Raw genomic sequence first — 14903 nt, 5'->3', positions numbered from 1 at the left:
CCAATTTGTAATTATTACCCATCATCAGCAGTGGTATTTGTCTTGAACAAAGACTTGTTGTAGCAAATATAAATAGTAGCACATGTGTTGTGCCAACAACGGCGTACTTTTCCTTTTATGGAAATAACTTCTAATACTTACAACAATATTTGACTTTAAGTCTAGAGAATTTTTCCTTGACTTATGCACCTTCTTGAACTTGCATTCAATTGCATAGTGGCCAAATTTTCCACACACAAAGCAATCTCCTTTTTGATTTTTTGAACTTGGTTTGTTCCTTTTTTGGACCAAGAAAACTTCCTTTGATTTGCTTACTGTTGTTGGGTTTAGATGATTGATTGAGAACATTTGCCTTGTTGTTTCCATTAAAGGACTAGGCATTCTTATTTCTTTCCCTTGACTCTTCCTCTATTCAAAGATAATTTTGTGATTTGGTCACAATTGCTCCAACTTGAAAAATATCAGTAAGATTGATCTCGGCAATTCTTAATTGATTTACTATAACTTGTAACTCATATACTTGTTGCAGGATAGGCACATTATCTGCAAACTTAAAATTGAAATATTTTGAAACAAGAAACTTTTTAGTACATGTTTCCTCCTCCTTGTATTTAAATTCTAGCACATTCCATATATTAAGTGTGGCCTTCTTGAATGTATATTGATCATAAAGCCGATCAGATAGAGAATTAAGGATAAGTCCTCTACACACAACTTTGTCTTCCTGTCTTTTCCTTATTTGAGTAATTAAATAATTGGAGTCATCATCATTTTGGTGGAGGAATTTGAGGTAAATCTAAATCAAGTATGTAGAAAGACCTTCAAAGTAGTAAGCATGAACTTTAGTTTGTCTATCCATCTTGTGAAATTTCTTCCATCAAAGCAATCCAGGATAATGAAATCTTGATTTATGATTTTGATAGTGTCAAAATCCATTTAAAAATATTGCTTTTAGATTGTTAGAAATCTATGTAGATAATGGATAGGCTTGAAACGTATTGACGAATGCTTTCATAGAACCATTATTTACCCCTTCTCTAAGATTGCTATAAGATTTGAATGCAAATAACTTTAATGGATAAGACAAGCCTTTGTTTTTCTACACCTAGCACTAGTGAAAAAAAAACCGAGATCAGAAAAAAGAAAGTATGTATTGATCTTCACCTTAATTTTAAAAACCTAAGATGGTTGTTTGTTATGTCTAAAATCTCATTTCTGTTCATATTAATAGTTTGTGAATGGACATGTTTTCAAAAGATACAACCTTTTAAAATATCTTATCTGTTATTAATGAAAAGATGTAAAGTATCATACCATAATAACGAAGAGATGTAACTTTTCTATTCGTTGTATATAAACGAGTAGATGTATTTTATAAATGATATATTTAAGTTATCTTTTAATTAGATAAGATATTCAAATTTGAACAACATGATAATAATAATTTTAATAATAACCCAGTTAACCCTGTACTTGCTCTGTAAACGGGTAGGTAGCTGATTAATTAAATTACAATGCAATCATGATTGGACAATTCAGATCAAAATACTGTGCATCCCATTTTTCATTGTACTACTCTTCATAAGCATAGTAACATAAATGAAAAATTTTCACAGTAACACAAATAAAAAATTTTCTGACACTGTGTTAGGATGATGAATAACGTTGTATTTCAATCCAACGATTGAGGGCGAATAAGCACTGTGACATAATTGAAAATTTTTCTCTAACACTGTGCTAGGATGATGAACACCGTTAGATTTTTTATCCAAAGGTTGAGGGTAAGTGTTCATAGATTTTGAATCGATGAACGCACGTAGATGACGCAACCTCTATATATATGTATATATATATATGTATATAATTAAAATATTAATAATTATAATTCATATATTCGGAGTGATTCCCTATATTAGTTTTTTTAATTCTACCCACACTATTTAAAATAAATTACATAAAAACAGTAAAATTATTATATTAAATAAAATTGATGTTAGTGATTGTAATAAATAATATGACCATCAAACATGGATCTTCAAATATTTTTGTTTTTAAATTTTAGATTTAGAGATGCATTTTATTGAACTTATCAATACATAATTATCAAATTTTTTATATTAATGTAAAAAATAGTATTAATAAATAAAAAAATAAAACCCTAAAAAAATGCAATTGCTCTCTCAAAATCTCAAAAATAAAAAAACTCATTGCGGTTGTGTTGATTGGCTAGTTTTAACTATTTACTCAATCTCTTCCAAGTTTATGTTTTATGATTTATCTTTTTTTTCTTATTTATTTCATACCTAGTTTAATTTGTTTATTTTTTGTGTGATTATTTGTTGTGTAAAAATATTTGACATTTGTTAAATAATTGTTGGATATTTGTTAAATAGTAGTTTGATGATTTGTTATGATAAAACATGTGAAATATTTGTTGTGATTAATTGTTATGAAAATTTTTATTATTTTAAATTATTTGTTGAATAATTGTTGTTATTAATAATTGAATTAGACTGTGAATTTGTATTAAATTATTTTTGAATTGTGTTATTTGTTAATTTAGTGCTTAATTGTTAGTTGAGTTAATTGCTAATTATGTACATATGATAGTTTTTACACTTGAACCCAAATTTTAGATGAATTTATATTTTATATTTTTGAAATATTTATTATTATAATCTCAAGTTTTAATTAATAAAATTATTTAATATTATAATTTTTTTAAAATTTGAGTTCAACACCCTTTAATTTTGTTTGTAGTTCCCCCTTGGAAACATGGGGTATGACTCTTTAAAAAATCATAATAAATAAATAAATAAAATGCTCTCTCATGTGCATAAATAATGTTGTTGGCGTGCAATTCATATTTGTGCGATCCTATGTGATGATTTTTCAATTATTTAAAAAGAAAACATTGGTCACATGGAATCATGTCCATGTTGGAATATAGAAAATAGTCAAGACTTTACAAGAACCGTCAGTATTAATTTTTTTAAGTAAAACTCAATGTGGTAGTCTGTCATGTTTCTACTTCACAAGAACAAATTTGATAAAGTGTGATAGAAAGGAATGACAAAAAATATTTAGATACAAGAGCTTATTTTGTTTTGTTCAAATATTTCTTCAACTTCATTATATGGATAACTATTATACATACGGTCATGGAATTGTTTAGATCCATTTGAATTATTGAAAGTAAATTTATCAATTGGTAATTGACACTTGTTGGAATCTCAGTTGAATAGATAATAGTTTCAGAGAATGGAAAAGAATTGAGAGAGAACAAGAACACTCATCTATATTTATTTATTTATTTATTTATTTTTTATGCTTGACAACACTTACAATATTACACATATATATAGAGAGAGTAATAGTAGCATGCATAAGAGAGAAGTTACAACTTACACATAATAAACTGAATATAAACTACCTACTAATCATGGATAATATAAAAACTAAATAACTGATTCTTCTCCATGTAAGAATGTTCCACATCAGCATACAATCATTCAAAAACACCAACACTCCCCCTTGATTGGAAGCTACAAACTAGAAGTCTTGATGTGAGATAGTTGTGTTTATGTGCTGGTAATGCCTTTGTCATTATGTCAGCCAGTTGATCCTCAGTACTACAATACTCCAAACATATCATTACATATGATATTAAGTTTTTGATGAAGTGGAAACAGATGTCTATGTGCTTTGTTCTCCCATGTTGTGCTGGATGCTTGGCAATAGCTATGGCAAATTTATTGTCACAATGTATACATGTTGCACTTGTTTGTTTTTGGCCAAAATCAATGAATAACTTCCTCAACCGAACAACCTGGCATGCAGATGATGTGGTAGTAGTGTATTATGCCTCAGTTGTCGAAAGGGATACAACGTCTTGCTTCCTGGAAGTCCAAGTGACTGCACTTCCACCCAGGATGAAGACACTTCCATATGTGCTTCGCTAATCCTCCAAAGCTCCTGCCCAATCACTATCTGTGAAGCCGGTCAATACTGAGTTTGGGACATGATTATAATAAATCCCAAAGTATAAGGTTCTCGCAATGTATCTTAGAACCTTTTTAACTACACCATAATGTTGTTTTGTTGGACTTTTCATATACCATGATAGAGTACTCACAGAATACGCTATGTCAGGATGAGTATTTGATAAATAGATCAAGCCTCTTATTAAGCTTCTGAATCTACTTGCATCTACAGCATCTGTACCATCCTCTGCTTGCAATTTCTCACTATTTTTCATTGGAGTAACAACCTTCTTACAATGCTCCATATAGAAATGCCTAAGAAAACCTTCAGTATAGTATTTTTGAGATACAAACACTTAATCTCTTCCTTGTGTGACTTCCAAACCAAGGAAATAATGAAGTAGACCTAAATCTGACATCTCAAAAACATTCATCTACCTTTGCTTGAATGCAGATAATATTGTCTGGCTTGAACTCATATATATAATATCATCAACGTAGATGTAGATGAGTAACACATCACTTTCTTCTTCCTGCCTGTTGAGTGTTGGCTCAAATTCACTCCTTATAAACCCTTGCTACACAAAGTCTTTTTAAGTTTGTATACTTTGTTCTCACTACCTTGGATCACATACCCTTTAGGCTGTGCAACGTACACCTCTTCAAGTAGATCACCATTAAGAAAAGAAGACTTAACATCTGGTTGGAACACCGGCCATCTGTACTGCATTGCCAAGGCAAGAAAAACTCTTACCATTTCAAGTCTAGAACTGGAGAAAACATCTCATCAAAATCAACTCTATGGGACTACGAGTATCCCTTTGTTGGATTGATTGAAGAGATTTTGCTGATGCTGTTGTTTTACTGCTGAAGTTAAAGAGTTGAATGGTTGCTGAATTGAAGCCTGGCATTTTAGTTGAATGTTTGGAGGAGTACTTGAAGAATATTATCAACGGTTGAGATTGCATCATCTTGGATTGTATTTAAGTTCTAGGCATCATATGTTGGTTAGACTGAACCAGTTAGTATTAAGTCAGTCCTATGTATAAAGTTGAGTCAAGGTATGTCTTGGGTCTAGTTTAGTTACAATGATATAAATATGTAAGTGCTTTGATTGTACTCTTGACGAATGTGAGAAATTAGAGTCTCAGCTGCTCTAGTTTTTTTCCAGTTTTCTCCAGAATCTTCGTTCCTCTTTCTTACTGTTCATCTTCTTCTTTGTGTTCTGGGTTAACAGGTGGTATCAGAGCTTGGTAGGAGAAGGTGTGAAGCAAGGAGAAGGTTCTTTAGTTCTCTAGTTCAAGATGTCTTCAAGTAGTGGAACTTCCAATATTTCTCAACCTTCATTTTCTCAACCTTCTGTTCCTATATTCAATGGAGAAGGCTATGATCATTGGAGCATCATGATGAAGACATTATTCCGCTTCAATGGCCTATGGGAAGTAGTTGAGAAAGGTTTTTCTAAAGAAGAAGCTAAGCTCACTGAGAACCAACAGAAGGATGCTCATGCTTTATTTCTCATTCAACAAGCAGTGCATCGTCCTTTATTCTCTCGAATTGCAGCAGCTAATACTGCTAAGGAAGCATGGGACAGTCTCAAGATACAATTTCAAGGAAGTCCCAAGATTAAGGCATTGAGAATTCAGGCATTAAGGCAAGCTTTTGAAAGCCTACAAAGAAAGGAGAGTGAAGGTGTGCAAGCATATATTGCTAGAGTAAATGATCTGGTTAATCAAATCAAAGGACTAGGAGATGAAATGCCTGAAGCCCTTGCTGTTGGAAAGGTCCTTAGAACCTTGGGACCAAAGTATAACTTTGTTGTTGCAGCAATTGGTGAAGCTAAAGATCTCACAAAACTCACCATGGATGAGTTAGCTGGTTCACTTCAAGCTCATGAAGCTCTATTGCTGAGTCAGGATGATACTGTTACTGATAAAGCTCTTGTTATGAAAGAAGATTCATTTGATGATGAGAATTGGTCTTCCACTTGTAGCAGAGGCAGAGGTTTTTCAAGACAAAGGGGTAGAAGTCCTAACAGAGGCAGAGGAAGAGCATATGGGCCAAAGGGAGGATTTAGCTTCAGAGATACTCAAACAATAGATCATGGAGTTCAGAGTTCTGAGCAAAGGTATGCCAGAAGCAATTTAAAAAATGTGCAATGTTTTCATTGCAAAAGGTTTGGACATGTACAATCTAATTGCTGGTTCAAAGATAAAATTCTTGAAAACAAGTATGTGGAGAGAGGATCAAGTTCTCAGGAATCTCAAAATCCTCAAACTCCTAACAAAGATATGGGGAGTTTATTCATGGTTCACACTGAGAATGAAGCTTGTGAACCTTCAATTTGGCTTGTAGATAGTGGTTGCTCATGTCATATGTCAGGCAGGAAAGAATTATTTTACACTTTGGATGAATCAGACTGTCATAAGGTTAGACTTGGAGATGATCAAGAGGTGAATGTAGCTGGAAAAGGCTCAGTCGCTGTCACAATTCATGGAGGAGAAACTAAATTAATTCATAACGTGCAATATGTACCCAGTTTAGCACATAATTTGCTGAGTGTGGGGCAGATGTTAGCTAATGGATACAGTGTGACTTTTGAAGATGATAAGTGTACTATCAAGGAAGTAGCAACTGGAATGCAGATCTTAGTAATTCAGAAAAACAAGAATAATCTTTTCCCTATTGAATTCTCTCAAGTTGCTCAAGCCAATTCTGTAATGACTGCACCAGATAATTCAATGTTATGGCATAGGAGATATGGTCATTTGAACTCTCAAAGTCTTCAACTATTATATCAAAAAAGTATGGTGAATGGGCTGCCTTGCATAAAGAATTTCAATGGGTGTGAAGCATGTATTTATGGCAAGCTAACTAGATCTTCTTTTCCTTCAGGAAAATCTTGGAGAGCCAAGGAAAAGCTTCAATTAATTCATTCAGATGTATGTGGCCCCATGCAAGAAGCTTCTCTTGGAGGCAATAGGTATTTTTTACTTTTTATTGATGATTACACAAGAATGAGCTGGGTTTATTTCATTAAAAATAAGAGTGAGGTGCTTGCATGCTTCCAAGAATTCATAGCTTATGTTGAAAGACAATCAAATTATAAACTCAAGGTGATTAGGACGGATAGAGGGGGTGAATACATGTCAAATCAATTTAGAAGTTTTTGTGATAAACTTGGCGTAAAACATGAATACACTGCACCTTATTCACCTCAACAAAATGGAGTGGCTGAGAGAAAAAATAGAACATTGGTGGAGAAGGCAAGAAGTATGCTGAATTTCAAGCAATTGCCTATCTCTTTTTGGGCAGAAGCTGTGTCTACTGCAGTTTATTTATCTAATCTATCACCCACTCGTGAAGTGATTAATAGAACCCCTATGAAGCTTGGTTTGGTGTCAAACCAAATGTTGATCATTTAAAAATTTTTGGTTGTATTGCCTACACTAAAGTGCCATCTCAACATTTGCAGAAACTTGATGATAGAGCTCAAAAATGTATCTTCATTGGATATTGTTCTGAATCTAAGGCTTATAAATTGATTGAACCACTCACAAACAAAGTTATAATCGCAGAGATGTGCACTTTTGATGAAGGAAAAATATTGGGAGTGGAATACTCATAATTCAATTGATCAAAGAATTTTTGTTTCTGGGCAGGTTGTCTTCTCGGTTCCGTGAATTCATCTCGCATCAATTGGGAATGGTGATTCATCCTGAATTAAACACCACGTAAGATGTTTCTCAAGATAACAGATCCCTTCTATGACAGATTCGAAAACCTTGACGTCCCGTTGAAGATTCAACACCCGTGAGAGTAAGAGAGCTCGTGGAAATATATGAGAGTCGCTTCTTTTGCACTATCAGTGATGTAACCTCGAAAACTTTCAAGAAGCACAACAATCCTATGTTTGAAGCAAGCAATGCAAGATGAAATCACCGCAATACGTAAAAAAATAATACATGGGAATTGGACGTAATTGCCTCCGTGCAAGAAAAATAATTGGATTGAAATGGGTGTTCAAAACTAAATACATGCCAAATGGAGAAGTACAAAAGCATAAAGCTCGGTTAGTGGCAAAAGGTTACATTCAAGAGCATGGAGTAGACTATGAAGAAATTTTTTCTCCGGTCGCAAGGATGGATATCTATCGTAATCCTTTTGTCCTTAGCAGACTCATAAGGATTGGATTGTATTTCAATTGGATGTAAAAATCTGCATTTTTTTGAATGGGGAGATCAGTGAAGAAGTGTATGTTGAGCAAACCCAAAGGATTTGAAGTTCAAGGAAAGGAGAATTTGGTGTACAAATTGCACAAGGCATTGTATGAGTTTAAAAACAGGCTCCAAGAGCCTGGTATTGCAAACTTGATTCATATCTTCAGAAGCAAGGGTTCAAAAGAAGTGCCAATGAACACACCTTTATATGTGAAAAAATGAAGGTCAAGGAGAAATTCTGGTGGTGTGTGTTTATGTTGATGATTTGATATGTATGAGCTCTACTCCTATTTTGGTGGAGAATTTCAGAAAAGATATGAAGAAGGCCTTTGACATGAATGATTTGGGAGTAATGTCATATTTTTTGGGGTTTGAGATTAAACAGACAAACTTGGTATTCATGTTAGTCTGAAAAAAATATGTGGAGGACTTGCTAAAAAGATACAACATGCAAAAATTGTAGACCGGCTTTCAACTCCACTCGAGTCCAAGCCTCAAGTTGCAAATATATGATGAAGCGTAGTCGTAGACGCAACAACATACGTGATAATTGATTGGGAAATTAATTTATATCACACACTCAAGGCCCCGACATAGCCTTCCCGCTTAATTTTCTATCAAGGTTTATGCACAAGCCTTCTAGACATCATTTTGGTGCAGCAAAACATATATTAAGATACTTGGTCGGTTCTAAAGAGTTTGGGATTTTTTACAAAAGAAGGAGCAATTGCATAGTGCAAGGATGGTCGATAGTGATTGGGGAGGAAGCACTGAAGACAGAAGAAGCACTTCTGGAGTGGCATTTAATATTGGATCAGGAATTGTATCATGGATCTCAAAGAAACAAGGAATGTTGCTCTTTCATCCACAGAGGCAGAATATATCTCCTTATGTGATGCATGTTGTCAAGGAGTATGGATTAAAAGAATTTTGGGTGATTGTGGCTATCAGATTGAAAGGCCAATTACAATTCATTGTGATAACCAGCTCTTGTCTCGGCAATGCTAAGAATCCAGTTCTTCATAACAGACTAAACACATAGATGTGAAATTTCATTTCATTAGAGACTTGGTGAATGATAAAAAGTACTATTAGAGTATCGCAACACTCGAAGATCGATTGCGATGCTTTTTACAAAAATGTCTGGATGCAAAGAAGTTGTGCAAATTCAGGCTTCTTCTTGGTGTTTGTAATCTTCAATCAAGGGGGAGTTTGTTGGATTGATTGAAGAGATTTTGCTGATGCTGTTGTTTTACTGCTGAAGTTAAAGAGTTGAATGGTTGCTGAATTGAAGCCTGGCATTTTAGTTGAATGTTTGGAGGAGTACTTTGAAGAATATTATCAACGGTTGAGATTGCATCATCTTGGATTGTATTTAAGTTCTAGGCATCATATGTTGGTTAGACTCGAACCCAGCTAGTATTAAGTCAGTCCTATGTATAAAGTTGAGTCAAGGTATGTCTTGGGTCTAGTTTAGTTACAATGATATAAATATGTAAGTGCTTTGATTGTACTCTTGACGTAATGTGAGAAATTAGAGTCTCACTGCTCTAGTTTTTTTCCAGTTTTCTCCAGAATCTTCGTTCCTCTTTCTTACTGTTCATCTTCTTCTTTGTGTTCTGGGTTAACACCCTTTGCCACCAATGGAGCTTTGAACTTCTGTATACTATTATCAGGATTATATTTTGTTTTAAACATCCATTTTAACCCAATGGATTTCTTGCCTACTGGTAGATCAACCAAATCCCATGTTTGGTTTCTTTCGATAGCTGCAATCTCCTCCTGCATGGCCTCTCTCCATTCTTTCCTTGTAGCAGCATCTTCATATGTAGTCGGATCAGTCACTAAAAACGCAAACATAGAAGCTTCATAAATCTCCCTTAATGCTCGCACATTCAATAGAGGTATTTCTACAGAAGAAGATTCAGAACTAGAGGTTGACTGAGAACCATTTCTTGATGAGTTTGGGGTCCTGCCATCACTTTCAAAAATTGGTGCAAGTGGTGCTTCATTGGATGCTTCCTTCTCCACTATAGCTTCAAATGGATACTTTGTTTGCAACTCATTGTCTTGACTACAAATCCAAATGGATTCTTCATCAAATATTACATTTCTACTAATGAAAACCTTTTTACTAGTAGGACTATGTAATTTATATGCTTTTGTTTCAGTGCAATAGCCTATGAATAGACACTTTTCATATTATACATCAAGTTTTTGTCTATGTTGTGCATTTAACAATGTATAAGCTATATATCCAAACACTTTTGAATGATGAACAGAAGGACTCTTACTTGACCAAGCTTCAAATGGATTATTGTTCCTGACTACTTTAGTTGGAGAAAGATTCAACAAGTAGATAGCTGTTGCCACAGCCTTTGCCCAGAATTTATTGGGTAGATCCTTCTCTTTGAGTAAACTTCTGGCCATCCCAACCACCATCCTATTAATCTGTTCAATGACTCAATTTTGCTCTAGTGTATAAGGTGTTGAAAGCTCACGGTGGATTCCATGTTCATCACAAAAAGCTTTGAACTAACCGGAGAGAAAATCTCCTTTACAATCAGTGCTCAAGACTTTTAATGGTATGCTCATTTTGATTCTCCACAAGTGACTTGAACTTCTTGAAGTTTTCAAAGACTTGAGACTTAAGTTTAAGAAAATATACTCAAGTCATCCGAGTGTAGTTATCTATGAACAAGAGAAAGTATACACAAGTTCAAGTGGTGAAGAAACACGCTAAGCCATGCCACTAGGGAATGACATGCGTGTTTGTTTGCCATAGATGCATGCCTCACATACACCGATCTTCTCAACAAGAGGCAAACCTCTAACTTGTCTTTTTTATTTAATATATTCAACCCTTTAAGATGTAAATGTCCATATCTCAAATGCCAGATATTAGAATTCTTCTATGCGTTTGCACCCATATGATAAGACCCTACATTGACAACTTCTAATGGAAACATATGATTTTTTTCATTTGAATTTTAGTCAGCACCTTTCCTGTCTCATGGTCTTTAATCAAACATGGATTATATGTAAACATAATAGTATAGCCACTAGATAATAGTTAGTCAACACTCAATAAATTATGAGTTAAATAAGGGGCATACTGCACATCATTCAAAACCCTCACCTTGCCTAAAGAGGTGGTGATTACCACAGTTCCTCTTCCTTCAACTTTTATCTCCTTGTTGACTGTTGTCTTCTTGGTTTCATCAATTCATTGGAACAACTCCTTCAGGCCGGACATGTGGTTAGAACACCCATTATCCACAAGCCAAACATTACCAGATGCCTCCTCTAATTCACTATGAGCGATAAAGAGATGACTGACTTCATTCTCTTTCGCCACATCTGCTTCCTCTTCCTTAAACCAACACTCAGCCTTCACATGTCTGAACGTTTTGTAATTATGACACTGCATATGGCCCTTATGTTGTCTGGCTTCATTGAATGTTGCTCTTCCTCAACCTTAACCTCGGCCTCGAAACCTTCCTCGAAGCATGCCTCTGCCTCGACTTCTACCTCAGGTCTTGTCACCTTCTCTAGTATGAGATGCTTCAGCTTTCACTTGGAACACTTTCTCTTCAATTTTCTCTGTAGATCGGTTAATCGTCACCTCATGAGATTATAAGGATCCATTGAGTTCATCAATCGTCAGTGTAGTGAGGTCACTTTCTTCTTCTATAACAGCAACAACATGATCAAATCGAGTTGACAAGCTTCGGAGTACCTTCGCAATGACAGTTTGATATGAGATTAAATCTCCAAAAATCCTCATTTGATTCACTATTGAAACCACCCTAGAAATGAAGGTTTACACCGATTCATTTCTCTACATTTGAATGGTTTCAAACTCTACGGAAAAGTTTGCATCTTTGCAGCAATTACTTTAGAAGACCCTTGAACTTAGTCTGCAGTATAGTCCATGTCTGCTTGGACATCGTTGATGCAGTGATGTGAGAGCAAATCGTCTCATGAATAGCTTGCTAGATGTAGTACTAGGCTTTGGAGTCATTCTTCTTGTTCTCCCTCAGCCTATTTTTCTTGTACATCAAGATCTGGAAACCCATTCTCAACCAAGTCCCAAAGATCTTTTGACTAGAACAATGTCTTCATCTTTACACTCCAGAATTCATAGCACTCCTCTGTGAATATAGGTAGAGAGGAATGAGATGTACTCACAGGATTAATGTTAATGGATGCCATGAAGAGATGATGGTTTTTGAAAGGCTCTAATACCACTTTTGGAATCTCAGTTGAATAGATAATAGTTCAAAGAATGGAAAAAGTATTGAGAGAAGAACAAGAACACTCATCTATATTTCCTTTTTTTTTAATGCTTGATAACACTTAGAATATTACACATATATAGATAGAGTAACAGTAGCATGCATAAGAGAGAAGTTACAACTTACACATAATAAACTGAATATAAACTACTCACTAATCATGGATAATATAGAAACTAAATAACTGATTCTTCTCCATGTAAGCATGTTCCACATCAGTATACAATCATTCAAAAACAGCAACAACACTAATGTGATGAAAGAATAACTAAATAACTAGAACTCCTACGACACTTGTGGTCAGTTAAGTTGGTCAACTGTGTCATTTGCATCAGTTATTTTGCTCACTCAAATAGATTTTCCCTCAAATCCCTTTTTCCTTAATGTAATACATAAGTTGTTTAAATCTAGCATTTTATTATTATTACATAAAAATCTTTAGCAAAAAGATGAAAAATAATTTTGTGTAAATATTATTTTTTTCTTCTAATGTAAACAATTACATTGTGCACTATATTATTGTCATAATCATTGTTAAGTGTTCCTTTTTTGGTTGATTTATTTAGAAAAATGCAAAGAGGAAAACAATTTCAAGCAATAATGATGGGAACACCACATGCATATGGACCTTTGTGATGGATGATGCTTTAATAGATGTGTATTTGCACCAACAAGCAATGGTGAATAGAGTTGGGGGAACTTTCACTACATATGCATTAGATAATATAGTGAACGAGATGAAAGGTAAATTTCCCAATAAGCCAATAGACAAAGAAAAAGTGCAAAATTGTATGAAAAATATAAACAAACCATTTATCTGATTCTATGACATTTTCAAAAATGGAATCAGGGATTTGCTTGGAGTCCAACTACAAAAATATGGAATGCTGAGCAAGAGGTGTGGCGACACCTAATTGTGGTTAGTTTATTTGTTTATTACAACATAATACACGTTACATATGTGACATGTTTGTAAAATATTTAAATGTGTAGGTTAAACCATAAGCCAATGAACTTGTAAATAATTGTGTTAGGAATTATGAAAAATTGGTTCAACTTTATGAACAAGATAGGGTAACTGGGTAACATGTCAAGATCATGTCGGAGATGATAAGAAGAAAACTTCAAATTTCTTAAAAGACATCACATAACCCTTGTTCGGGGGACACAATCAATGATGTTAATTTTATGGTTTCTGAAAACGAAGCAAATTTCGAGAATTTGTGTGAGAATGAAAATATGGCTTCACATGAGAATGAAGTTGTTGATGAAGCTTCACCACTAAATCAACCATCACAATTTGATGCTCCAAGTTCATCTAGGGCGAAAAGAGGTAAAAGACGTGACAATCATGAAGATGCTAACTTGTCTATAGCTCTTGAGTCAATAGCTAATGCTCTTGTTCAATCAACCAATGCAATGATTCAAGCAAACATGAGCATAAGATACACAAACATTTTAGAACAATGTATTACAAATTGGGATCCACTAAAAGATTTTGATATAGGGGGTATGCTTAATGACATAGGAATACCACAATCTCTTTTTAACAAAGCAAATGTTTTCCTTGTCTAGGACCCATAAATGTTAAAAATTGTGATTATATGCCAGGATGAGCATTGCAAATCAGTGTTGTTGGACTTAATCAGTTGTGATCAAGAATCACAAAACTATAATGAATGGTTAGTATTTTCTTAGATATTCTTATCTTCATTTGACTACCAAACTAATTATTTTATATAACATACTTGATTGTGATATTCTTTTATTTATTTTCTCTTATGCTATAAGTTAATGAATTTAATTTCTTTCAAAAATTTTTCCAATTTACCAGGGCAACTGTGCTGGTTACTACATCGTGATAATGATGTATTACCCAATATTGTTCCATGGTGTAAGAATTTGGATTTTCTTAACTAAAACAATTCTAGTGAATGACATCTTATGGAAATGTGGATTGCATTATGTGGACTATTTGTTTTCTTTGTGAAGAAATTGATTTAAGTGTAGTTTGCATTAAATGGACTACTTTGTTATTTGTCAACAAATTGTTGTTAAATATGGATTGCATTATGTGGATTATTTTGTTATTTGTGGAAAAATTGATGCTAAGTATGGATTGCACTATGTTGGATAATTGCCAAAATAATGTTTACCTTGTTTGTTTCTTGGTTGATTATTTGAGAATTCATTATGCAAATTTGGCATGTTTATCTCAATCTTATATATATATATATATATATATATATATATAAAGATTTGACATACAAACTTGACATGCTAGAATTCACTAATCTCAATCTTATATATACATACACACATATAAACTTTTTGAGCTCTTTGTTGATTTTTATGTGAACTTTGTTTTATATCAAGTAGATGGAATAAAAACGTTTTAGCCT

This window comes from Dioscorea cayenensis, chromosome 7 (genome assembly GCF_009730915.1).
Source record: "Dioscorea cayenensis subsp. rotundata cultivar TDr96_F1 chromosome 7, TDr96_F1_v2_PseudoChromosome.rev07_lg8_w22 25.fasta, whole genome shotgun sequence".
NCBI classification, from domain to species: domain Eukaryota; kingdom Viridiplantae; phylum Streptophyta; class Magnoliopsida; order Dioscoreales; family Dioscoreaceae; genus Dioscorea; species Dioscorea cayenensis.
Note: the sequence above shows the minus strand (reverse complement) of the source record.